This window comes from Ambystoma mexicanum, chromosome 6p (genome assembly GCF_040938575.1).
Source record: "Ambystoma mexicanum isolate Mex_15411 chromosome 6p, UKY_AmexF1_1, whole genome shotgun sequence".
Taxonomy (NCBI): Eukaryota; Metazoa; Chordata; class Amphibia; order Caudata; family Ambystomatidae; genus Ambystoma; species Ambystoma mexicanum.
Window position 1 is genome coordinate 1,149,900,516 of NC_090935.1, and position 27,245 is coordinate 1,149,927,760.

The following is a 27,245-nucleotide window of genomic DNA, read 5'->3' on the forward strand; positions in this document are numbered from 1 at the left end:
GGAGTGGCAGGTGGAGGGACAACCAAAGGCCTGACTTGTGTCAGTGGCATCTGGGTGCCCTCTAATGGAACCTGCGCTGCAACATCAGCTGTGGCAGGGTCATTGACCGCAACGGTCCTTGTTGGCAGACTCACAACCGGGGTGTTGTTGGGTGCATCTGCCCCTGCGCTTGTCAACACCCGGCTGTTCTGGGCAGCAGATGACATAACTGCCCCAGGGACACATGTCTTGGTCTGAGCAGCCCGGCCTGCCCCTATGGTTTCCCTCCTGGCCTGTTGGAAATCTACCAAGGGCTCCTCAAGTGCCAACGTAGCCTGCGCTGGCAGACCCTGAGCCTGGGTGGCGGTGTCCACAGCTGCACCTGCAGCTACCACTACCCTTGGGCCCGTGGCAGTCAATGGAACGGACTGCCGGGTCACACGGGCACCAGTGCCAGATGCAGAAGCTGCATCCCCCTGAACCACAGGGGGTGGTGGCATGACTGCACCGACACATGGCACAACATTGTGCTCAAGTGGCGCACCCCTGCCTCTTCCCCCTCTGTGGCCGCCCTGGACACCCTGGAGTCCCCCTACTCCCTGGTCACCACGGCCACGTCCCCGAGCACGCCCGCCACGAGGAGTACGCCCAGCTGAGGCGCCCCTCACCTTTGGTGTCCTCCCAACCATTGCACAGATGTAGTAGTGCCGGCACAGATGGAGTAGTGCCAATGGGAGGTGTACACCACAATTGACCTGGGCAATTGGGGTGAAGGGGGTGGGAAGCAAGATGTTAACAGCCCCCCTGCACCTGCAAGGCTGTATGTGACCCCGGTGATGTAGTGACGGGTCACGCAACGCTCAGGCACCCCAAAACTGCAGTAAAACCGTGCACGCAACCCTGCAGCCTACGTGCGTGGATTCAACCTCCCGCAGTACGCGGTGGCACCCAGTAACACGAATAACGCGTACGCATGGGACACGCAGGCTACTATGACATCGAAAATGGGTGCGATACACAGGGGCACCCGCAGTGGGAAAAATAGCGTGTGCGACTCACCGTCTGACTAGCGCGATGCAGAAAAACACGCGTAACCAATACCCCGACAAAAGAAGAGATATGTCCTTGATAGCTGTGAAGTTGTGATGGCGCGCGAAACAACAGGAAGCAGCAACACACGTCGGTCTCCACGAAAGGCACGTACAGCGAACTGCTGGCCCCGCTCACATTTAACCCGTGCTGAGGGAAACGCCCACGCGCGTCACGTCACTTACGCGCATGGGCCCTTTCCTCGCATTACACGCGGACGTGCAGTTTTTCACGTGCGCTGAAACGCCCATGCACGCCTGCGCGCGTCATGTCACAGAGGCGGTTGCGCTTGAAGGGCCTTCTGTCCAATGAAATTGCGTATGCTTGCAGACGCGCTTACGCGCTAAGGGCCTTTGCTCGAATTACACGCTGACGTGCAGAATTTTCACGTGCCAAATCACTCCGTATCAAGCTGGCCACGCGTAAGCACACGGAAGACCACGCTCCTGCCCAGAAGGCCGAATTACTGCCCCCCAGAACCTCCGAGCACGCTCCCACCTGCCATCTGCTGCTGCCTGACTGCCTCCTAGCAGTTCCTATTTTTAGGTGTCGCGAAGCAAAAAATTGTTTTGTACAAAGTAGTGGTTGCATAAGTGTTGCCTCCCAACAGACCTAAATTTCAGGCTCCGTGAAGCAAATGTTTGTTTTGTACAAAGCACTGATGACAAATATGAATTAATATTTTGTTTAACCAACACATAGATAGCAGAATTGAGTAAAGAGGTAGTATTGTGGAGCCAACAAACTACACCTCTCTTCTCTTTAATGTGTTTTTTCTTAAAATGTAAGCCTAAAGTTCAGTTTTACTTTGGTACACCTACAAACACAAAAAGCTGCATTTAATGCCTTTCTCCCTCTGTTTAAATACTCAAGTCCTTGCTGTACACAATTGAGTAAGCTGATGACTAAGTTGTTGATTTTTCTGTCTACTGTTTATTTGTAAGTTTGTAAGACAGTGGTAGTACTTAAACTACGCTGTAATATGTGACCTAAAGTAATAAAGGTCTATAAACTGGTTTTCCAGCCCTTTCAGAATTTGGATTTGTATGTTTTTCCTCCCAAGATGCATAATCTGTTAAGTGTGCAGTATTGTATATGGAGATGTATGAGAATTGTGCCTACAGTAAATCATTGTAGCCTAAATGTTTGAGGTCAGGACTACCCCCCTGTTCTAAATATTTTCATAAGCCTTATCGTCCTGCCCGATTACATGCTATCCCTCAGGTTACTAAATCCTGACTGCCTGCTACCCACGTGCCCTGCCATTTGCTGCCTGCACATCAGCCAGGGGTGCTGTTGCTGTGACCACCCCTGCTGGAACGGAAGACTCCCGACTGGGATTTCATCGCTCCACAGCCCAGCCCCAGGACCCAGTTGCCCACCCACTCCTGCCTCTGGGGTTGTCATGTCGGGCAATGCAACATCTGGCACCACTGACAACCCCCGGCCAGAGAGGCAGAGGGGCACCAGCTTCAGTGCCAGGGAAGTTGGTGTCCTGGTGGAGCAAGTCCTGGGGCAGTATGATGCCCTCTTCGGAAGTTCCCGCGCTGACAAGGAAGGACGGACTCGGATCTGGACGGACATCGTGACTGCCAGCAATGCGGAGGGGGTGGCAGTCCGCGACTTCCAACATGTCAAGAAGCGCTGGGAGGACTTCAGGTCCAGGACCCTCAACAAGGCCCGGCGCCTCTTGAAGGCAGCGGATGCTAAGTGGCGCCGGGGCCACTTGTCGGAAGATCAGATGAGGGTCCTGGAACGCATATCCCCAGCGCTCCACGTCCAGGTCCTTGAGAGGCAGACCCGTCTGGAGTCGAGCGGTAAGTGTACATGCATCCTGATTGTAAGCTGTGCGTGTGGTGATGTGCCAGTAGTGTGCAGGTTGCACATCTGTTTGTATGGGGCCGAGTATGGGTGGGGGTGTACAGGGCCATGAGGCTAACACATGCGAGGGCTGTCATGTGTGAGACATGGATGGTGCTTGTGTGTGTAGGCTTGCATGCCAAATGCATTTGTGTGGGCACACATGTTTGGATGAATGTGGTTGTAAGTAGGCATGTTCGTGATGTCACGCATGTATGTTGTTTTCAGCTGCATGTATCAGCACTGTGTACATGTGCATGTGTGTGTATTTGACAAGGGTGCAACAGTGATGCAACATGGATGCATGTGACAGCGGGATGTGGACGCCTGATTGGCAGATGTGACATGGATGCCCATCTGAACACTGCGACAGTTGGCAGAGGTGTACACATGCATGCAAGTGTGGTGGTGTGTGTACATGTGTAGTGCACTCCCTTTGTTGCATGTGATGTCTGGCCCACCTTTGCCTGCTCATGCTGTGGTATGTGTATGGATGGTGCTGGCAGTGATATGGCTGTGGTATGGCTCATGTGTGCAAGTTGAAATGACATGTGTGTTGGGGATTGTGATGGCATGTCTGAGGTTTGCCAATGCCACTCATGTACAACTGTCATGTGTGTATGTGTCCATTGTACAGTACCCTGATGCCTGTGTTTTATTTCTCCCTGTCTGCAGCGTCAACTGATGAAGAGGGCGGAGAAGGTGCTGTGGAGCACAGCGGCGGGGATCGCACTGCCAGCCGGAGACGCAAGGCCCGGCTCCCCTCCCAGGTTGTGATCTCGTCGGGGAGTGAGGAGTCCGGTGCCACGTCCCAGGCCGCAGCTGCCGGGGGGAGGTCCAAGAGGCGGAGGTTGGAGTTGGACTTCTCGGCAGCAGAAGGGGCAGCTGGGACCCCGCAGGGCCCAATGGGGGAAGATGGCACGGAGTCATCCAGGTTGGTGGGGGGTTTGGTGGAGGAGGAGGCCGTGCAAGCAACAGAGACGGGGTCTGGAGGTGGGGATTCCACTGGTGCTAGTGGTGCAGTGCAGGACCAGGGACAGGAGGCAGCACAGGCCGCCACGGAGGTGCCTGTGTGCAATCCTGTCCCTGATCCTTTCACTGCATCATCTTGCACCAGCAGGGATGCCTACGTCCAGACCCGTTTTCAGGCAGGGGATGAGCTCACGACAACTGGCCTTCCTCTGCCTGCGGACGTGGCTATCCGGGTCCGAGTTGAGCCTGTCCTGACTGGTGTGGCGTTGCGTCAACGGGCCATGCGAGGTGACCTGCAGTCTTTTCATGAGGAGACTGCACATCATCTCGAATGGCTCGTTGACCGCGTCGGCCTACTGGCACAGGTCACCCAGGCCGGATTCCTCCGTTTGATGGGGCTTGCTACGACCCCCTCCTCAACTGAACCCCCTATGTGCCAGTCGTCCTCCGTGCCATCTTCCCACCCATCAGTCACCTGGGTGCCCTGTGGAGCTGCCTCTGACGGTGCGGCCAGGCTGGTGGAGGAGGCATCCCTGCCACAGTCGGGAGTCGGACGTCCAGCAGGGCTGGCCACATCAACGACTGTACCCCAGCCAGCGGAGGATGTGCAGGCAGCAGGAGGCAGTGCACGGGCAGAGGCGCAGCAGCAGCAGCAACGTGGTGGGAGCCATGATGGCTCGGGGCCTCCAACATCGCAGGGGCAGGCATCGGCCGGATGGCAGGAGGACCCAGGATGGGAAGTGTCTTCCGTGTGGCAGCGGTTGGGCCACGCCATAGATGCGGAGCGGCAGCGGGCAGAAGAGGCACGGCTCACGATGGTCAGGGCGGAGAACTCCATGCGGAGGGCCCTGAGGCGGGCCGAGTGCCTCGAGGCAATCCGCAGGGGGTTGGAGGTGGACATGTCGACGGCCCTGCAGACCCTCGGGGCCATGGAGGAGGACCGCCTCCGGGACATTGAGCAGGAGTTCGATGATGCCCTGGCTCGGGACATCCAAAAGTGAGCCGTCGGACTAGCCCGCTGCCCTTGTAAATAGTTCTGTAGTTAGTGTTAGGTTTCCTTTGGTTTTGCATTTTTTTTGGACCTTTTGGACAATGGACCACATTTTTGTATATAGTTATTTTTTATTAGGTAGTGTTATTAGATAGGTTTCATTTCTTCTGTTGGGATCATGGACCCTGGATTATTTATCTGTATATAGTTGACTGTTGGATTTTCATTTTTTTTAATGATTTACCCATGGAGCAATGGTTTTCGATTTTAATTTTCCATTGGATTTACTTTTGTGGACTGTTATTTTGGACACCTTTCCTTTGGATTATGATTTGTGGTTTTGCATTATTTCACGGACATGCTGGTTTTTATTTTTTTAAATTCCCATTTTTGTTTGTTTATTTTTGATTCAATTTATGTTGCTTTTAATACATATTTTTTGTTCAAACTTCAATGTGTAGTATCATCTCATTGGTTTCATGCATATCATGATATGGGTTTTGAGATTCACTGACACCCATTGGGTGTATGTGAGGGGACATGTGTTCATTTCCAAACTTGCAATTGGGGTTCTATCATGTTATTGCCATTTCTAAGTGGGTGGATGCAATACTCGGGTGGGTGTTTGGCATTTGGAGGCTGACTATAAGGGCTAGGGATCTAGATTGTGATGACATATTGGCTGGGGGACATGTGCAGGGGCCTGGTGGAGGGTGCCCCACAGTGCTGGGGGGTGGGGGTGCTGGGGGACATGAGTGGGGGTGCAGGGTAGTCCCCCGTGGTGTGGGCTGCCTGCAGGGGCCGTGGAGGTTGTGGAGCGAACACCTGGGAGGACCCACACGGCCAATTCACGTGTAGTACTCCACGGAAACCCCTGAAATACACGTACCTTGCTGATATCACGTGTGAAACTTCCCGCGCACCCCAAAATACACGTACCTAGGACATTCGCGTGTGGAACTTCCAGTGCACCCCTGGAATAGACGTACCCAGCTGAAATTGCGTGTGAAACTTCCCGCGCACCCCTGAAATACACGTACCCTGCTGAATTCGCGTGTGAAACTTCCCACGCACCCCAGTAATACACGTACCACGCTCGCACAGGGCCAATCGCGTGTGAAACTTCCCGCGCACCCCTGAAATACATGTACCCTGCTGAATTCACGTGTGTAACTTTCCGCGCACCCCGGAATACACATACCTAGGACATTCGCGTGTGGAACTTCCGGCGCACCCCTGATATACACGTACCCTGATGGAATCGCGTGTAGAACTTTCCGCGCACCCCTGAAATACACGTACCCTGCTGAATTCACGTGTGTAACTTCCCGCGCACCCCCAAATACACGTACCCAGGACATTCGCGTGTGGAACTTCCAGCGCACCCCTGATATACACGTACCCTGATGGAATCGCATGTAGAACTTTCCGTGCACCCCTGAAATACACATACCCTGCTGAATTCATGTGTGTAACTTCCCACGCACCCCGTAATACACGTACCCAGGACATTTGCATGTGGAACTTCCAGTGCACCCCTGATATACACGTACCCAGCTGAAATCGCGTGTGAAACTTCCCGCGCACCCCTGAAATACATGTACCCTGCTGAATTCACGTGTGAAACTTCCCGCGCACCCCTGATGTACACGTACCCTGATGGAATCGCGTGTGGAACTTCCTGCGCACCCCTGAAATACACGTACCCAGCTGAAATAATGTGAGGAACTTCCCGCGCACCCCAGTGATACACGTACCCCGCTTGCCGTGCTGGTACAGGGTTAGCGCAGCCCTTTGCGCTGGATTGGGGATTTTGATGGCTTTTCCCTGCGCAAGGGGCGTTCTTGGGGGCATAACTGGCGCTGCTGCTGGGTCGCTGCGCCACTGTGCGCCACAGCTGGTTTTGGTGGCTGGAATCCATGAATACGCTGTGCGCGGAAATGTATTTTGGCGCACGCGGCTGGCGCAGGGATTCGCACGCGCACACTGTGCGCCAGCCGCGTGCGCCACTTGTGCGCTGAATTCTATGAATTACCCCCTAAACCTCTAAGGCAAATGTTCTGTTTATGCTCATTACTTATTTTGTTTAAATATCAAGTTTTCCCTTATATAGATGAATGGTTAACATTTAGTTTGAACATAATGGGCTCTTGTGGACCATCTCTTTGTGTTTTTTAATAGTTTTGACCTATTCCCAAAATCAGCACCTAGAAGGCACAAAGGAGGAATGAGACAAGCCCCAAAAATATCTAAATACGAATACATCATAAGTCTTGCTCTGCAATGCGCAATCAGATGGCTGATATCTTTTTTACCAATCCAAACAATAATATTTCATATGAAATAGAATGTGTTATTGCACATATAAAATGTATCCAATAAATAGACATTATGCACGTGCAATGTGCCAAAAACAATAAATGTTTATACGTGATCCAACCTGATCCCCTTAAGTGAAAACAAAAGCAGACATACACACAGGACAGTCCAACCTTAACGTGTTCAGTTCCTGACTACACAGAAAGGCCCTACGTGTTTCGTTCCTTTCTATTAGTCTCATAACTTCTTCAGGGGCTACACTTCAAGATCTCAGATAATTTAACCTACACATAATTTAAGACACATTCTACTGTATAATCCAAATAACCAGTGCCACAATACATTCAGTCAAAACACATTCCCAGAGGTACCATATGTATACTGCTTGTGCTTGGTACTTGATAAAAAAATGTGACTATACACATTGGTCTTACACATTACTTGTACAGCACATATTCTGTTTTTTTTTCAAATGAGCAATGAATTATCGTCACAACATGGCACGTTGTTGAGAGCTCGTCGTGCAACCTAATATGTGATGCAATTATTATTTATTTGTTCTATGTTGCACATTTTCACATTTGTTAGATTGGTTCAACACAACTTCTTGATCTTAGGCAGTTCCTCAAGTCAGAATTCATATTTTATTCATATACTTGGACCTAACTATAGGTCTAACACACCAATCAACTTAATAAAATGATGACAAACAGCCTAGGAACAAAAGAAGTCACACAATTAGTGACAGTGAATACTGCAACAAACCCTCTTGATTCATGCATTGCAACATATAGACAACACATTTCATATTAGGGCCCTCCATACGAATACTAAAATACAAATCAAACTGAACAATCAGGGTGAACTCACTGATCCTATTTGTACAACTATTGGTTTGAAGCAAGGGTGTCGTCTGGCACCAGCAATTTTCAATCTTTATGTGTCAGCCGTGGAAAACGCCTTTAACAATTTAAGATGCTTCCCACCTAGATTGTCGGGGACTCCAGTAAACAGACTTCTGCGGATGATCTAATGGATCAAACAGAGATCAGTCTGCAGCACCAATTGGACGCCTTACCCATGTATATATAAAGTCAAATGGGTTGCAGATAAATGCTAAGAAATCCAGAATTTTGACTCTCGGTGGGTCGAACTCCAGAAGATCAAAGGATAAAAGGTGGTCCATGAAGAGTGTGTACATTTTGGAAGTAAAATCAGTGATATACTTAGGCTTGTCAATCAATGATAGCTTAATGGATTCCGACAGAATCTTGAGCCTACGCGGCAAAACCAAGACTCTGGTAGTACAAGCAAAAACAATCAGATTTCATTATTGCAAGCTTTCCATCATCCCAGGTATTCAAATTTTATAAATTGAAGGTTCTGCCCATTCTGACCTATGGGGTAGACGCCTCTCTCACTTTATCCGGGAAAGTGTGGTCTACTCTGGAATGTCAATTCTGGAAATATGTGCTTAATCTGCAAAACTGCATACCATCAGCCGTAATACGAATGGAACTTGGTTTGAATTCTTTGTTTGCGACATCCGTATGGAAAACTCTCTCTTTCTACTGTAACTACCTCCTGCCCCCAGTTGAAGGGGGCTTTTCAATTCTTGGATATTCATTGCTAATGGGAAAAGAGACAATCCTTACAGAATGGAGAGACATGTGTAAAGGTCAGTTAACCGAGCTATGTACGACAGAAAAAGTGCTTTTGGAAAACCCTCATTGGGTAAAGCGTAAACTTCTTGACCAAGATTGGATAAACGCATTGGAAGCTGCATGCCAATATAAGATCTATGGAAAAGGCCAAGTTGAAACTAGAAGGAGAGGATCGTTGCCGCTCTACTTGGAAAAATTCCCCTGCAACAAAAGTCGTCAACAATATCTCAGACTCCGGCTCAATTTGTTGGCAACAAAGGAAGTTCTTGAGACAAGGAAAACACCTGAATTTACAGATTACAGCTGCAGTTTATGTAAGGACAATAATGAGACCATATATCATCTGATAATAGAATGCTTAGGAATCAAATATTTAAGGAGATATCTGATGGGAAAATTCTTCTGCCACTTTCAAACTATGAGCGAGAAGGACACATGGGCATATATGATGCAAGGTACAAGCATTTCGCGTACTTTTGCCCTCCTGGAAATGGTGGAAGAAATCTTCAAAAAACATTGAAGGAAGAAGTGCTCCCTAAGCATTTTTAGGACTGTATGAAGTAACACAAAGTAAGGAATGTACTTGCTTTTAGGGATGTAAACTATTTTATGACAGAGATATATTTACCTCATGTTGATTTATTTTTTCTTGTTTTTTTTATTTTGGAGGTCTCTAATGTTCTTTATGTAACTACAGGCAAAAGGTTTAGCTTTAAACCATATGCTAATAAAAAATAAAAATAAAAATAGTCAACACATTTACATTACATTACCTTATTTTTAGGCAGTGCAGCAGTGTGCGACCCTTCAATATGGTATTTCACAATTTATGATGTGCCTGCGCTAGATGACAAAAAAGAAAGTAACCCGAAAACAGCCAATGAGTACGTATTCTCCCTTAATCAGCTGCAGCCAGATAATCGCAGTTCGATTCCCCCTACCAGTGTTTCTACATCAAGTCTCTCATAAAGTTAGGGCAGACAGTTTAAAAAAGGTTTTTTAGACAGATATAAACTGGGTCCACCATTCCTGTGAATCTGCATTAAAAAACATAACCACTGACCTTGACAAGGTATGGGTAGTTGCAGAGACCTGCCCGAGGCCTGCGTTGCAGAAGCACATGTGCAAAGAGATATAGTATGTGGGATCATCCTCAGGTGGCCATCTTTGATTGGCAGGAACATTGATTGTGAACGCATGGAGTGTCAGAGGAGCAGAATAACAGCTGTCAGTTGTCAATGGCAGCATTGTGTGTTCAATGCCTAAATTGCAAGTGACAATTATGTATTCTATGTTTTGGGAGCTATTTAGGGAGGGATGATCTTCCAACATAGACGCATCCACCAGTGCAGACGTCCAAGGACGATCCCACAGGATCAAAACATGTACATGTAGTGGCAAGATAAGGTTCAAAGTAACAGTATTTTCATTGAACGAGACCATTAACAAGCAAAATGAAAGTGGCGGTTTGTCTCATTTACCTGCAAGTGAGTTAATCTTGGATGCTTGGATGCTTGCGTATGATTTATGATTGAGCCAGTATGATTTGTATTTGTATTTGTATTTATTGTATTTCTATAGCACCTTACATTTGAGATGGGTCGTTATTTACAATAACTTGGAGTGCATTAAATCGTCTGTCAAGTGAAGTTACAAGTTAACTGCATACATGTTCTCTCAAAATTACAAGAAAGCATGGGGGCTCTTGTCAATCAGCCAGCCTTGGGGGTGTACAATAAAAAAATATACCCCATTATTATGGATGCAACAAAACATTGAAGCGCTCTTGATGCAGAAAGATGTAGGGCAATGACCCTCTTTTTTTGTTTTCGGGGGGCCTGACTCTATAGGGTACGTAAGTAATAAAACACAAGGCAAGAGAGTCAAGGCTACCCCTCTCTAAGACGCACAAGAGGTGCTCAAACCTATATACGACTAGAAATTATTATAAACTAGCCATTTGATCACACAGCAATGTAGGAAAAATACTGATAAAACTAAGTTTATTAACATTAACACTTTCACGGCATTTCTACTGTCGACAGTAGAAATGTACTGAAAGTGTCTGACAGTACATAAAACATCACTCACTGTGCTACTAACTTCACCATGTACAGAACTGTATGTGTTACGTGCAGCTCTTGATGAATATCTCTGTTTTTAGTATGTTTCCTTAATGTTAATAAACTTAGTTTTATCAGTATTTTTCCTACATTGCTTGTGTGATCAAAGGGCTCGTTTATAATAATTTCTAGTCGTCTATAGGTTTGTGCGCTTCTTGTGCGTCTGAGAGGGGTAGCCTGCACTCTCTTGCCTTGTGTTTAGTTCTCTGGATGCTACATTTGTAAACAAATTTGAGGGGCCAAGTTGGAAAAAGCTGCTGAATAGTCGTAGCTCTGCCAGTATTGGAGCACTCCGCCTTGAATAAGGCATTAATTCAAAAAGAGCAAACACGAAGGTTGCAAAGACAATACGACAATGGGCCTCATTACTAGTACGTCGGTGCACAAAAAGTGGCAAACAAGTTGCAGTAATTCAGCTACTACTACTTGATGCCACATAGCTTCACGACCGTACTATGAGCTCTGGGCAAAATGCAAGAGACAAATCATCCAGTTTACCGCCCAAAACAGTCAGATGTACTGTGTGGAATGACTGCTTGCGGTAAATCCACAAAAAAATTCTCATGGATTCGAATGGTCTCCCTTATTTTCACATGTTTGCTTATTGCACACACACAAACAAAACGGGTTTAATTTGTGTGTGCAGCTTCACATCACATATAATAAAGTGCGTATCTGTGTCAACCAATGACTACACTCTGTGGACCTTATCACACAGTTCTTTTAATATTCGTCTTTAAGTCCTAAAAATACATTAGCAAAAGCCAGAGCAAATGTACTAGGTTCAGATGCCTTTGCATTCTGGTACTTGTAGTCTTCCATTGAAGGGGGGAAAATAGAGGTACAATCATACACTTTCTGCTTAACATATTTATATAAGGATGTACTGTGGGAAACCTGAGGGCATCCTCACATATACTCCCCTTGGATCCTCTGTGCTGGTGGCCAGGGAAAGGCCCTTGCTTTTGGATCCTGATCCTGGGGGTGGAGAAGCGAGGAAGGATCACCTAGGTGGAGGGCCCTTTGGGGTTTGGGAATGAGATGTTCTCAGACGAGACATGGTATTCCGCATTCCCCTTCCAGGAGGACCAAGAAAATTATTGGAGCTATTGCCAGTCCAGACGCACCAGAAAGAGGGTAAAAGGATTAAGTGTAAGATGGGCGAGACATAGTATCCCCCTTTTCCTATTGACGACCAATCTAACAGTCCCCCAACCTTTATGGGTTATAGTACGTCATCTCCCCTCATTTCCCCTCTGGTGACACTTGACAGTACTGACACGAGGAACACTATACCATTTCCCCAAGCTGGTACTGGGACAAAGAAGATGCCTGGAATTGTGAAGTTCGGGCATGTCCCTTAATCATGGCCAGGCAAGTTTAATTGAGAAAGCACACCTGAAACCTGTTAGAGGGTTGCAGGTGTATAAAAGGAGGAGGGAAAAGCAACAGAGAGCGGAGCATCAGGGCGGTCTGTGTGATCATTAGGGAACCTTGTTGGAAGAGAGGCGAGCTGCCGGAGGGAACTGCTGTGGGACGGTCCATTGTGTGCAGCACACTGAGACGCTGGCGATTGCAAGGAGAAGTGGTCTTAGAAAGCGTGGCATGGGAGCTGGGGCTCCCTGGAGTGGACTGAATACAGAGAAGGGAGCTGTGTGGAGAGGCTGTCCCTTTCACTTTCATCAGAAGTGTGTGTTTTCCCATCTCAATTAGCCAACACAGGAGTGCCTAAGGGGCAGGAGTTGGAACCCTGACAACAGACGTTTGTGTGTCACGCACTGCTGGGAGAGCTATTAAAGAGACAGGTGAGTTTCTACCAAATGAAAAACCTGGCGCATGAATGATTGAGCATTGCCATTGTTACAGAATACTTTGTATCGGAGTGGTCGCGGGTCTCAGAAGAGAGCGTTTTCGAAGGTCTCCTGTCTAAAGTCAATTCCATTGTTGAATGTTGCAGCGCAAGGAAAACATTGTATCAGAGTGGTTGCATGGCTTAAGAAGAACGTTTTTTCGAAAATCTCAGAGCGCTGGGCATTTCAATGAAAGTGAAACAAGCAAATATTAAACAGGGGGCTGAGTGAAACTGAACTTTAAGCCAAAGCAATACCTAATGACTAAAAATGTAACCATTAAGCAAAACTAACACTTGTTAAATCCCGAATTGAAGGGAACTTTAAATTAAGCAAAATTACTGCATGTTGAATGCCAAAGTGCATGGAACTTTAAAATTCAAGCAAAACCATTACATGTTAAATTGGGAATTTAATGGAACTTTGAAAGCTTCAAAAGCATGAAAATACATTGAAGTTAATCCTATTACATGAAGAACGGAATTAAAGTTTATGGGCCAAGGGAACAGAGAAAGTAACCAAGAGGCCCACCTCTTTGTGATAATGAGATGAAAGACTTGGGGAACGGAACCCTGAGACTTGAGGAGCTACATTTGTCGTCTTGAGCATGGAGCCTCAAGACCCTTTTGTGTTTGAATTATGTTGCCTAAAATGTATTGAAGGGAGCCCGAGGATTGTTTAAAACAGCATCGTCTTCAACTTAAGAAAGGTAACCTTGAGACTTTTTCTGGAACTGGTTTACACTTGGTGAAGGGAGCTGAAAGAAAGCAGTGAACTGGAAGAAGCTCAGAACGTTATTTTTGAACACTTTATTTGGTTGCTGACATCCCTACACATTGTTTAACTTTGGTTGTGAAGGCAAGGATAGGTTTTGGGTACAGATATGTTCTTAAGTTGAACTCTTGCACTCAAATTTACCTTAGTTCTGTTCAGGTAGGTGTTGTGCATGTAGCAGAGAAAGATATACTTATTAAAATATCGGAGACAACGGAGTGCGCGTCAGTATCCTTTAATGTCTAACTTTAACTGCCTGTTTCTTACATTCCACATTCTAATCCCATTTCACATTCTAACCCTACGTCGTCCCTCGACCTAGGACAGATAACATTCTAAACATGGCGTTTACTATTAAACATCACAACAGTAGGGAACTCCCACCTTAGCATAGGGCAAGTTAGGCCTTCTACCATCCTGACATTTACTTTAATAAAACAGTTTGTTTTGAAGTTTGAATCTGTTGTATGTGGCCTACGTCATGTCTTCACAGTACATAGTTCTCAAGTTGGTCTACTATGACTTGTGTACTTTTCATGTCATCTCTAAGAAAAAGAGTATTCTTGAAAAGCAAACAAAAACAGTTATTTCTACCAAACAGACCTGAGAAGATATGTGGGCAAGTCCCCAGTTTCTAGGCTGCTCTCAGATCCCATTGTGTTATACTGGGCAAATCCTTTCATCTCAGTGGGCCTTATCTGTGGGTGTTTTAATGTGAACGACTTAAGTCCTTGTTGTGCACTATATGAACGATGATCTAATAATGAAATGAAGCAAATGTTTGCAGTTGCTTTTAATCCTTAGCAAATTAAATATATGTATTTACCCAGAAATGAAGTAAATATGACTATACTAAGTTGTAATTACTTCGTTTATTTTTATCACATTGATTCATACTGAAAAGTGTCTGTTTGGTAAGATCCCTTTTTAAAACTCAGGCTGGAATGCTCTGTGTTTTCAGTTTTGGCTGTTATGTGATGCTTTGTGCCACCTTTAAGCCAAAACAATTGCATTAGAGTGCAGCTAGGGAGAAATGATATCTGAGGAGGGACACAACCTTGTATGTGTTGTTTGGTTATTTACCCACCCATTGACTGCCCATGGCAATGCCAATCCATATGGCCATTCCCACCCACTGCCTGCCCCTCCACGCCCAAAACACATGCTTCTGGGATCTCTTTGAGCCAGCTTTTGAAAGCCATACCATCAAACTGTGTGCTTGAAGTGCCTAGCAGTGTTTTTTCAAAGTAGCCTTCTCAGTTAATGACTTAATTGAGCTTTAAACGTGCTAGTGGTGTAATGAAAATGTCAACCAGGTCTGCCTTCTGCCACTCGATTTATAAGCACTATGTGTGGCCTTCACTGAAGTCCTGTTAAAAACAAGCACTGTCAAAGCCAACAGTTTTGGCTTGTGTACAATATTAGGCATTTGCTAGGCACTGCTATTAGACTCCCAGGTACTCGCAGCTGTTACCACGGTGGCCAGTTAATACCACTGTGACAGTGCTTGGCTAATGCCTTTCCAATGCATACACAACAGCGCAAACTGTTGGCCTTGCCATTGCTTGTTGATGAATGGAGGCAGGTTTGGTTCTGTTGTTCCCATCGTTAACAATGGCCTATGTTAGTCCAGAGGAGGAAGCTCACAGGAGTGCAGGATATTCCATATGAGGGAGTTACCCATGGATTCACAGGCCAATGGCTAATGCTTCTGCAAACAGGGCCACCGCCCGATTGTCTTCATGCACAGTTAGACTGCCCATGCATAGTCTGCCCCAGGGAAAGCTAGCCCGGGAATTGGCACAATGTTTGAGTCTGTCTTTATAAAGTCAACAATGGCACACCTTGGACAATGGTTCAACATTTCTCCAAGGCGTTTAAACAACTCGTGCGTAGAAAGGGAGCATTTTGGCTCCAGCGTAAGGTTGTGTTCTGTTTTCTTTTATGCAAGCCATCGTTGCAGCTTGCGAGTTCACGCGCGCTCTTAGTAAAAGCAGTAAAACATATGAGAAGCAAATGTGCATGAAGCACCCCAAGCTTACACAAGTGCTAGGGAGATGTTTTAAAAGGGTGCTTTTCTTTTAAAGAAGCAATGATAGGTTAATGATCTGATTGATAGAATAATTGAATAATTGGGGGCTTTATAAAGTCCAAACAGCAGATTGGCCATATTCAACACTGCATGCATCACCTGCAAAGCAGCTTCGAGCCCGAAAAGAGAAGACTTGCAAGCATTCCTTCTCCTGTCACGCCCCCACCATCTGGAACTCAATGCCGGTAGAGGCTCGCAATGCCGGTACATCCTCCAGTTCCAGAAAAACACTAAAAACGTGGCTCTTTCAGTAATACCTGCTGGAGGAATACAGAGCCCTCTCTCCCTCCACCACCAGTGCTGCGTTACTGTATAAAGTGCAGAGCTCGATTCTGGCACTATCCTGTTAAAAAGTGCTCTGCTGCTCTTGAGCTAGGTTCATGCTATAAGCAATAAAAGGCTAAATAATTCATGTATATATACAATGTGAAGGTTTCATGTAAACACTAACACAATAGCAAGCACTGCTGGCCGCCATGCTTGCAAGCAGCGTTTATAGCGTGTTAAAGACTTCACATTTTGACCTAAATAGTCATAACGTGTGTTATCAACTCTAAGACACTTCAATGCATTGTATAAAATACCCATTGCTTTTCCAATCTCTCATCAGCTCACCGCTGAGTTCTATCTGCGGACGAAGCATGGCCCATCTGCATACACGTTTCCTCCAGCACTGCTCCTCACCCATGAATTTAAGCAGCACTTTAAATATGTTAAAGAATGTAAAGGGTCTTGGTACTTTCCACTCTTGATGGATAGTAAAGGCACTCTGTGATACAAAACACAGCCTGGAATCAGGAGTATTTCCCTTTTGAGTCTTAGCTATTAGGTGGTGCTAAAGTGCCACCTATAATCCAGAACTATTGCATTGGAGTACAGCTATGGGGAGATGGCATATGAGGAGGGTCACAAACCTTGTAGGTGTTGTTTGGTTACTTGTCCACCCATTGACTGCCGGTGGCCTTGCTAATCCCGATGGCCATTCCTACTCACTTCCTGCCTCTCCTCACCCAAAACACATCCTCTTGGGATCTCTTTGAGCTAGCTTTATCAAGGCATTGTATCAACTTTGCACTCGAAGTGCCTGACAGCGGAATTTCAATCTTCAGAGAGTTAATGGCTTAACTATAGCTGTAAACCACTGGTGTAATACAAATGTCTTAACCAGGTTTGCATTGGTCACTTGATTTATAGCAGTGCGCATGTCCTTCACTGAAGTCCTGTTAAAACAAGCATTGATAGGCATTTGCCAGGTACTGCTATTACAGGTGCACGTTCTCAAACCATTTTACTGCTGTTACCATTATTGGCCAGGGAGTATCTTTACGGCAGATGCCTTCCCCATGCCTACACAAAAAGCCAAAACTTGTTGCATTGCCAGTGGTTGTTACAGTCATGAGACTGACCCTGGCATAAGAAACCAGTAAGTGGAGATCAGCTGGAGTATGGAAGTAATGAGACCACTATAGGCTTCTGTACAGTGGGCGGACTGAGGTGGAGCAGAACAGTGGTAGTCGCTGCGTAGAGCAAAGGACCCGCAATCCTGGCGCAGGCTGCATTAGAAGCAGTGAGTGGTGGCAAGGACAGGAGAGGAATATCCATTCTGTACCGCTTGATGGAGTCCAGAGGAGGATACGAGAGGCGAACCCTGGAGCCCCTGATGGCAAGCCTATGCCGGGGAGAAAGAGGGAGTCCTAGGTGGAGAAGTAGCGAGAGCGAGGATTCTGAGAGAGTGCCAGGTTTGCAAGGAGAACAAGTGCAGAGCCAGTCCACAGTGAGGGTCAAAATCAGGGGGAAACTTTGGATATAAACCCAGGAGAAAAAGAGCTGCCAAGTGGTGAGTGTGGAGAAGGAGACAGAGATCAGACGCAGAGGAGCAGCAGCACTGGGCGCCAGTCCAGAGGGGGGGATTCTAACTCCTAGTGGTCAAAGTGGAGAAGCGTGGACAAGTTCAAGTCTGTTTTCCCAAATCCCAATGAAGTTAGAGAAGGCTGTGGGAAGCAAAGGCAAAGTGGATCAACATTGCTTTGTGGGATCTGAAATGTGTATTCCTTTATCCCTCTAAGGTAGTTGTCTTAAAAATGTGGGGCCGACTGATGCTGGGGCGGGAGGACAAGGCATTTTAAAAAGGTATTATGGTGACTGCATATAATAGAAAATATACGCAGTTTTTAGGACATATAAGTGTGTTATAGCGTGTGTGGTTGGGGGGCCAGAAAAAAAATATTTTTATTCAATGGGGGCTCAATATAAAAAGGCTTGAAAACTACTTCTCTGAGGTAAAGGCTGGCAAAAAACTGTTTAAATTGTGAAACATTGCTTTGAGGTAACTGAATTTGTTATTCCCAAAACCCTCTGAGGCACAGGCGGAAGTATCATCATAGTGTAGAAGAGGTATATCGTGTAGAAGAAGAAGATTGTCTGAAGAATTGTTAAAGTGGTGACCCATTGCATTGTGGGACATGAAGTGTCTGTTCCACTAATCCGCTAATGAAGAGCTTCTGTGAAGCATGTTTAAAGTGAATAAAACTGCATTTTGGGAATTGATGTCTATATACCAACATCACTATGAGGAAGGTTCTGTGCGAGGAGTCTTTAAAATAGAGAAGTAATACACTGTTGGAGCTGATCTCATATCACTCCGACGAGGTGGCTGTGTAAAGAATTGCTAAAGTGGAGGAACTTGCTCTGGGGCAATCTAAGTATGTGTTCCCATATCCCTCTAAGGTAGAAGCTGTCTGAAGTTGTGGTTATTGAAGTTTATATTGACATTTCTCTCTGAAGAAGAGGATTGTCTGAAGATCGTTAAAGCAGGAACGCTTTGTATTTTGGGAACTGAAGCCTGTGTTCCATATGCCTCTTAGGAAGATGCTGTGTGAAGGGTCATTAAAGTGGCGTTACACTGTTTTGTGGGTATTGAAGTCTGTAGTCCCATAATTCTCTGAAAAAGACAGACAGTATCAGGATTGTTTACTGGGAATTGAAATCCACGTTCCCAGAACTCCCTGGCAAAAAGTAAGAGATGGACAGAACGTTTGCTTCAGCAAAAGGTTATCAGAATTGTGGCAAGAGGCCAGACCCATTTCCAAGATCCAGCGAGCCTGACACAGTTGCATTGCATACTATCTTCAAAGGTTATGCCTTGTTTAGCATCTTCTGTTGAGTGGCTACGCCATAGTCCATAATCAGACAATGGAGGACTCACATGGAACACTGGCTCAGCAGCACTTCTCCCTCCACCCCCACATGAGGAGTCTTGGTCCTTATGCAAGTGCACCAATGATCCACAGATCTCTCTCCGGTAGGCGTGTGCGACGCTGCACCCACATCTTCAGTAGTAAGTGCCTGTCCCTTTGGCTTCCCTTTATCAAACAGGCAGTGCAAGTTCGTGTTCAGGCATGAATGGATGGAGAGGGTGGGCAGGGCTGGCCCTCATGGTATGGCTGAGGCAAGATTACCCAACCCATATATACCCTGTCGAAGCAAAGCAGGTTATTTCCTACTTTGGGTAAGTGGAGTAGTCGGGCAAAGTTGGTCTAGGAACCATAAACTATGGGAAGAATGCCAGATGCTGTATAGATGATAAAACGGAGGTCATTTGACATCTCAAAGCCTACAAAATTCCTCTAATTAGGGTGTAGGGGAGAAGGGAGTTGAAAGTCTCCAAAAGCTTACTGACTCCAGTAGTGACACACGGCCAGGCTCTTAAGGCCCCATAACACGTTTTGGGCTTCTTTTGTGTGGGAGCTGCCTTTCGGTTATCAAACTGCTCCGAGGTCTTCTTTGATTTAGTATTTAGTATTTATTTTATTTATCTAGCGCACCAGGCCACAGGGCATCCGGGCGCGTCACTTAGTTACAGGCATAGAAACAAGACAGTGAGTTATGTACAGTCATTACATTGGGAGAGAATATACAAAATAATACAAGTTATACAAAATATACAGGAGAAATACAATATATAGGCATTGTATAAGGGAAAGAATACACATTAAGCAAATTTTGCAAGTTATAGACGAGATACAATATATATACACAGATTACAGTAAAGGAAGTACCAGAGGGCTGTTGGCAGATAATTGTGGCTCATGTGCTAAGGATCACAGTCCAGGCAGGTCTTGGGCAGACAACCAGGTTTTGACTTTGCGCTTGAAGGCCGGGAAGGTAGGTTTGGCTCTGAGAGGATTAGGTAGTGAGTTCCAAAGTTTTGAAGCTAGGACAGCGAAACTGCGACCACCAGATCTCTGGAGGTTGAAGCGTGGAGTAGCAGGGCAGTTGGTTTGAGCACTTTTTAGGGGTCCCACAGATGTGTGTGGTGTGAATCTGCTGGCTAGGTAGCTAGGGGCTTGGTTGGTGAGGCTTTTGTGAGTGAGTGCAAGTGGTTTAAAAGAGATTCTTTGGGAGACTGAAAGCCATCGAAAACTATGTCTGGTGTCAGAAATATGGAGGTTCCTGGGCAAGTTCAGAGCCGCTCTGATAGTATTGTTCTGAATGATTTGTAACTTTTTAATGTTACATTGGTTGGTGCCCAGGTAAAGGGCATTACAATAGTCAATTATGGATAGGACCAAGGTCCTGGCTAGTGTAGTGCAGTTGGCTGGAGATAGGAAGGGACGGCATGCTGTAATAAGCTTGCATGTGTAGGAGGCAGCCGATGATACTGCATTGGTTTGCCTCGCTATTGAGAGGGTAGAGTCGATGTGGATTCCAAGTGTTTTTGTGTCTTTAGCCACTTTAATGGTGTTACTATCAATAGTGAAAGATTTAAACGATGCGTCTAGTTTACTGAGTCTTTGGTGGGAGCCAAGGATGAGAAGCTCAGTCTTTTCGTCATTTAAACAGAGTGCGTGTTTGGCCATCCAGGCCTGGATGACTTGATAAATGGCGTTAATGGCTAGAGAGTCGGCTTTGTGGTCCCCTGTGATAGGGATAAGTATCTGGGTGTCATCGGCGTAGTTAGTATAAGTGACACCCAGATAATCCAAAATGTCAAAAAGGGGTTTTGTAAACACATTGTAGAGTGTCGGTGATACGCATGATCCTTGAGGGACTCCACAAGTGACTGGTGAAGGGTCAGCGGGGGCGGTGGGGGAAAAGACCCTCATGGATCTATTAGCAAGGAAGGAAGTAATCCAGGCTGTGACTTTGTTCGAAAAGTGGGCTGCGGTTTTGAGGTGGCAGCATAAGATTTGGTGATTTACTAAATCGAAAGCCACGGAGAGATCTAAGAGAAGTAAGAGAGCCAGTTTACCCTTGTCTTTTAGGTCTTCAATCTGGGTTTTGAGGTCTGAAAGAGCAGTTTCAGTTCCGTATCGTGGACGGAAGCCTGATTGCCTCAGTCCCATGAGTTTATTAGTTTCCAAGTAATCTTGGATCTCTAAGTAAGCAGCACGATCCAGAATTTTTAAGAGGAAAGGGACCGTGGTGATTGGTCTGTAATTAGTGGGTAAATTAGCATCCAGAGTGGGTTTCTTGAGGAGAGGGATAACGCAGGCATCCTTAAGGTTGTCCGGCACAATCCCTGAGCTGAATGAGGAGTTTATGAGTGTGGTGATAAAGGGCTTGATATATTTGTTGCTTAGTAATGGGTGCTCTTCATACAAAATCTGTGATAATCCAAAGATTCTGGGGTGAAATCCTTCAGAAATGGGCCGAGTGGTGGGTCAATAAGACTTGATGGTTCGTAGATCTCATAGTGGGCAACTTGCAAGCTGATTGCAAAGTAACCAATAAATAATGCATTTATTTATTTATTTGCATTTGTAAAGCGCACCTACAGCCCAGAGGCATTGTGGCGCTTGTTCCAAGAATTTTTACAAGCAATTTCCATAGGCCAGGTTACATGTGACCGCAAGGTCTCTTAGTTACAGTTACAGTCTTCATACATTACTCATTACAGAATTGACATTACTCATCACAGTTTATGTATCACAGGAGAAACAGCTGATTGGTTGGATGAATAGTTGTGTTTTGAGTGCTTTGCGGAAGGCTGTATGGGATTGAATCATTCTTAGGTTAGGTGGGAGGGCATTCCATTGTGTAGCAGCAATTGTGGGGAAACTGGATCCCCTCCACAAGCCTTTTTGGTTTTGGGCACAAGGATAAGGTTAGAGTAGCCTTCCCTAAGAGGTCTTTTGGCAGTGTGTTTGACAATCCTCTGTACAAGGTATGGAGGGGCACCATCATGGAGACATTTGTGTGCCAAGGAGAGAGTTTTAAAAATGATTCTCTGTTTAACCGGGAGCCAGTGGACCTGTCTCCTGATATGGGAGATGTGCTCTTTCCTAGAGGTCCCCGTGGCTGCCCTCAGGGCATTATTTTGCGCTAGTTGTAGTTTTGAGAGGTTTTTGCATGACGTCCCGCATAGTAGGGCGTTGCAATAGTCTAGTCTGGAGCCTATAATGGCTCTGGCTATGGTGAGACAATTCTGCTGGGAGAGGAATGGTCTCGATGCATTAATGATTTCACTTGTCTGTCCATGGTGAGGTTAGAATCTAGGTATACGCCAAGTGTTTTGACATAGTCAAATACCTTGATGGGTGTGTTGTCGATAGTGAAAGAGGAGTATTCCCGACTGAGGTTACCTAGAGTAGTGGGTGAACCGATAAGTAGGAGTTCCGTTTTTTCACTGTTTAAGCAAAGCCAGTTGTCAGCCATCCAGGATTGGATGGTTGAGTAAATGGCAGTGAGATTAGACATGTCAGTTTTGTAGTCACCTGTGAGTGGGATTAACACCTGCGTATCATCCGCATAATTGGTGTATGAAATGCCCAAGGAGTCCAGGATGCTAAACAGTGGCCTAGTGAAAAGGTTATAAAGTGTTGGTGCAATGCAGGATCCTTGTGGGACTCCACATTTGAGGATGCTGGGGGTGGCGGAGGCTAATTCAGAAAAGACTTTCATATCCCTGTCTTGGAGAAAGGAGGTAATCCAGTCGCATGCTTTAGGGGAGAAGTTAGCTGCAGAGGCAAGGTGACGGCACAGGGTGTTGTGGCCGACCAGGTCGAAAGCAGCTGATAGGTCAAGGAGCAGGAGGAGTGCAAGTTTGCCTACATCACTCATGTCATCCATTTGGTTCTTTAAATTGAGGAGGGCTGATTCCGTGCCATGTCGTGGGCAGCAGCCTGATTGCCGTAGGCCTAAGAGTTGGTTCTCTTCCAGGTACTTTTGTACTTGCACATATGCAGCTTTGTCGAGAATTATTAACAGGAATGGGACCGTGGTGATGGGCCTGTAATTCCCGGGGATTGTGGGATCGAGAGAAGGCTTTTTTATTAATGGGCGCACCCAGGCTTCTTTGGGATCTTTGGGAACAAGGCCTGTCCTGAAGGAGGCGTTAATAAAGGCCGTGAGAAAAGGAGCCAATGTGGGTGCAGAGTCTTTGATGAGTTGGGCTGAACAGGCATCACCTTTGCAGTTGGAGAGTTTAATGGATTTGAGCAGGGTGATGACTTCCGATTCCGTGATGTCTTTGAATTCGAAGGGGGGGGTTCTGTGCAGGTGGGGTGGGCGATTTGCTGTGTTGGCTAGCTATTAGCTTTTCAAGCACTTTTTAGAGGCCAATGATTTTGGATTGAAGGGTGTTGAGCTTGTCTAGCATTGCTGACTGAATGCTGTTGCACCAGTCGGCATCCTTAATGAGCGTGGGAGGGGGGGTGGAGGGTTTTTCCAATTCTCTGAAGATACAGAATATTTCTTTGGAGTTGGATTTGGCGTCATTAATCCTTGAGTTAAATGAGAGTGCCTTGGCTTTGATGACATTGTTTTTGGAGATGGAAATGGATTTGAAGGCCTCCCTGTTAGAATCTGAGGGGTTAGCTTTCCAGGTAGAGAGGGCGGAGTGTTTTTCTGAGCGTTGTTTGAGCAGCTCATTGGAGAACCAAGTGTTGGAGTGCTTGATTTTCTTGACTTTCTTGAGGGCTAGGGGAGCAATGGTGTCTATAGCATTGGTTTTAATGTTTTTGAAGGTGCTAGCGAGGATGTCTGGATTGCTGGAGGAGGGCGCCTGAAGCTCGGGAGACATTAGAAATGGCGCCAGGTTTTCCACTGTGAGTTTACGTGAGCTCATGGCGAGTGCCGCTGGGCAAGGGGTGTTGGGGACGGTGTGCTTTTGCTTAGTGGTTCGGTAGAACTGGATATAGTGGTGGTCGGACCATGGGATGGGGGTATTGTCAGTAACCAGGATGGAGCAATTGTGCTGGTTGATCCAATCCAGGGTTCGTCCTTTGATGTGAGTAGGTTCGGAGATGGTGGGTGCAAAGCCAAGGGTGGTAAGGGCTTTGTTAAGGGCTTTGGCATGAGGATCTTTAGGGTCATTTAGGCCCAAGTTGAGATCGCCCAGGAGGATGATTTGGGAGTTTTTTTTAATATTGTCTGATAGGGCATGGACGAGAGAGTCTTGGAAGTCAATGCAGGGGCTGGGGGGTCGGTATATAATGTGCATACTGATGGTGCAGGTGTGAGACAGGTTAATTTTAAGTGGGAGGTAGTCACAATTGAGTCCTAGTTGTCCCTGTTGTCTGGGTGATTCCCTGTTGCTAAGTGAATTCTTGGCTATGAGGGCAACACCACCACCTCTTTGGTTGGTGCGGTCTTTCCTGTAGATGACGTAATCTGTGGGGATAGCTAAAGAGAGTGCAGGTCCTGAGCTATCGTTCAGCCAAGTTTCAGTAATTACGAGTATGTCAAGATTGTCTTTAGTTATAAGATCCTGAATGTCGAGAGGATGCACAGGAATAGAACATGCATTCATTAGTGCGCATTTTAGGGTACGTTCAGGGTGCTGTAAGGTGATTTGAGAAGGGGGTTGAGGTGTGGAGCAGGGTGGCAGAGTGGTATGGAGTGGCTCAGGGGGGACGTGGTTGTTACAAGGAGGGAGGTTGGAAGTGTATGGAGTGCCAGGCATAGGGGATGCAGTGGCAGGAGAGGGCAGACAAGCAGCAGCAACATGATTGGGCGCAGGCATCACAATGGGCATGGGTAGTGCAGCAACAACATGATTGGGCACAGGCATGGGTAGTGCAGCAACAACATGATTGGGCGCAGGCATGGATAGTGCAGCAACAACATGATTGGGCGCAGGCATCACAATGGGCATGGGCAGTGCAACAGCAGGAACCTGAGAATTTGCAGGCAATACAGGCAGTGCAGTATCAACATGAGAAGGTGCAGGTAATACAGGTAATGCAGTATCAACATGAGAAGGTGCAGGCAATACAGGTAATGCAGTATCAACATGAGAGGGTGCAGGCAGAGCAGTGGGCAGTGTAACAGCATGGTTACCTGTAAAGTAACGTGCAGGTGATTTGTCCTCAGCGCCTGGGCACTGCGTGAGAGTCAGGGTTCCTTTAGAGAGTGTTTTAGTGACGTTGAGGCAGGCATTGGGCATATTGGGGGGGGCGTCGTGGGGCTTTGCCGGAAGGCCTCGAGCAGAGTACCATCTGTGGGGGATTTACACGGGCACCTACTAGCAACTCTGAAGTTGCGTACGCTAATACACGCCGCATAACATCGCATCGGGAAGGGCTGGATGCGTGTACGGAGTCGTAGATTTCTTACCAGCAGGACCGCAGAGTAATTGTGGGGATGAGCTCGGCCCTCAGTGTGGAGGGGGCTGTGAATAGAGGTAGCAGAGGGGGGTGGAGCCTTATCTCTTTGCAAAACCAGGGCACCTTTGAGCGCCGACGAGCAGCGGAGAGCTGCAGAGAGTGAGCTTGGCCTTTTCTCCTGGCCTTCGCTCCTCTGCAGCTTCGCCTGGCAGTGAGCCCCCCTCCATTAAAGGCAGGAGGGGAGGGGCGAGCTGGAGCAGGGGAGCAATTGCTGGCCTCGGCAGAGGCTTGTTGATTCCTGGTTGCTACGGCAACCACGGCGGCGGCCATCTTGGCCTTTCCTTGCATCTCGTGGTCTGCAATGGCCTTGAGGGGCATTTTTAAGTACTCCGGTGCTACGGCGGCATGAGACGCAGCTGATGCTGTTGTAGAGCGTTGATGTAGGGTTGAAGTGATTTCAGAGCACTCCTGTTCTACGGCGGCGCTCGGCATGGCGTTACTTGATGCAGCTAAAGGAGGAGGGATCAGCTGGAGATTCACTCGCAGCAGAGCTGCAGAGAGTGAGCTTGGCCTTTTCTCCTGGCCTTCGCTCCTCTGCGGCATCGCCTGGCGGTGAGCCCCCCCTCCATTAAAGGCAGGAGGGGAGTGGCGAGCTGGAGCAGGGGACCAATTGCGGGCCTCGGCAAAGGCTTGATGATTCCTGGTTGCTACGGCAACCACAGCGACGGCCATCTTGGCCTCTCCTTGCATCTCATGGCCTGCAATGGCCTTGATAAAGTGTGAATCTCTAAGTCCATTGAGTTCAGATTGGTTCCTTTCTGCAAAGTGTGCATCATGTGTTAGAAAATAAAGAGGCACACTTATTTTCTACTACATTGTGTATGTCCCATGTTAAAAGATAATTCTGCATGTTTGAATCTTCCAAATACCCACCCTGCCAAGGTTTCTGAACCTGTATGCCTTCATGAGACTGTAGGGATATCCTCTATGCCACTTTTCCTACCAACAGCCTTACATGCTGTGGTGAGTTGGAGCAACTTTTTAAAGTCGGGGCTGAGCCACAGGTTACTAGGTTGGTCTGGAGGTTACCCAATGTGCCTCCCGGAGGGTAGATGGTGTGGGATTCCTTGAGCTTGCTCTCCCCTCAGAGATGTAGTAGTCCTTAATCCATTTGGATATATAATTGGCTAGAAATATGTCCCAGGACTACAAATCCCAACATGCCCCTAATATGAGAATAACAGAAAAAGGCCAGAGATCAAGGAAAAGTTATTATGGAGTTGAATCTAACAGCAAAAAACAAAGGGGGTCCTGGGAGTCCCTTTGAAGACATTTGTCCTGGTTACGAGAGCCTTACCCAGATTCTTTATCTCACTGTCTTTGACAGAGGAGAAATATCCAAAACATATCAGTCTTTGTCCTGCCCTGGGGCAGTCCAGCAACGAAATGCTAGGCAATTCTCCTCTGAACAAGAGTACCAACAGCAATCCCAGACACATGTTTTGGTCGGGTTGGACCTCATCAGTAGGGCAGAGCTGTGACTCTCTAAGAATAGTGAGGAAGGGGTCCACGTCTGAATTCCCCTAGTAACTTAGGGTGAGACCCAAAGTTACTTAAATTATGCAAAACACAAGAGGGGTCCTGGGAGTCCCTCTGTCAGACATTTGACCTAGTTACGAGAGCCTTATCCAGATTCTTTAGCTCACTGTCTATGACAGAGGAGAAATATCCAAAACATATCAGTCTTTGTCCTGCCCTAGGGCAGTCCAGCACCAAAATACTAGGCAATTCTCCTCTGAACAAGAGTACCAACAGCAACCCCAGACACATGTTTTGGTCGGGTTGGACCTCATCAGTAGGGCAGAGCTGTGCCTCTCTAAGAATAGTGAGCAAGGGGTCCACATATAAATTCCCCTAGTAACTTAGGGTGAGACCCAAAGTTACTTAAATTATGCAAAACCAAGAGGGGTCCTGGGAGTCCCTC

The 27,245-nt window shown here is 46.8% G+C and overlaps 1 protein-coding gene across 1 annotated transcript in view; it reads left to right on the plus strand.

The window, feature by feature from the left end:
* PGM5 (phosphoglucomutase 5) overlaps positions 1-27,245 on the plus strand; it is a 1,026,992-nt gene that overhangs the window by 341,497 nt on the left and 658,250 nt on the right. The gene's annotated exons all lie outside the window — the stretch shown is intronic.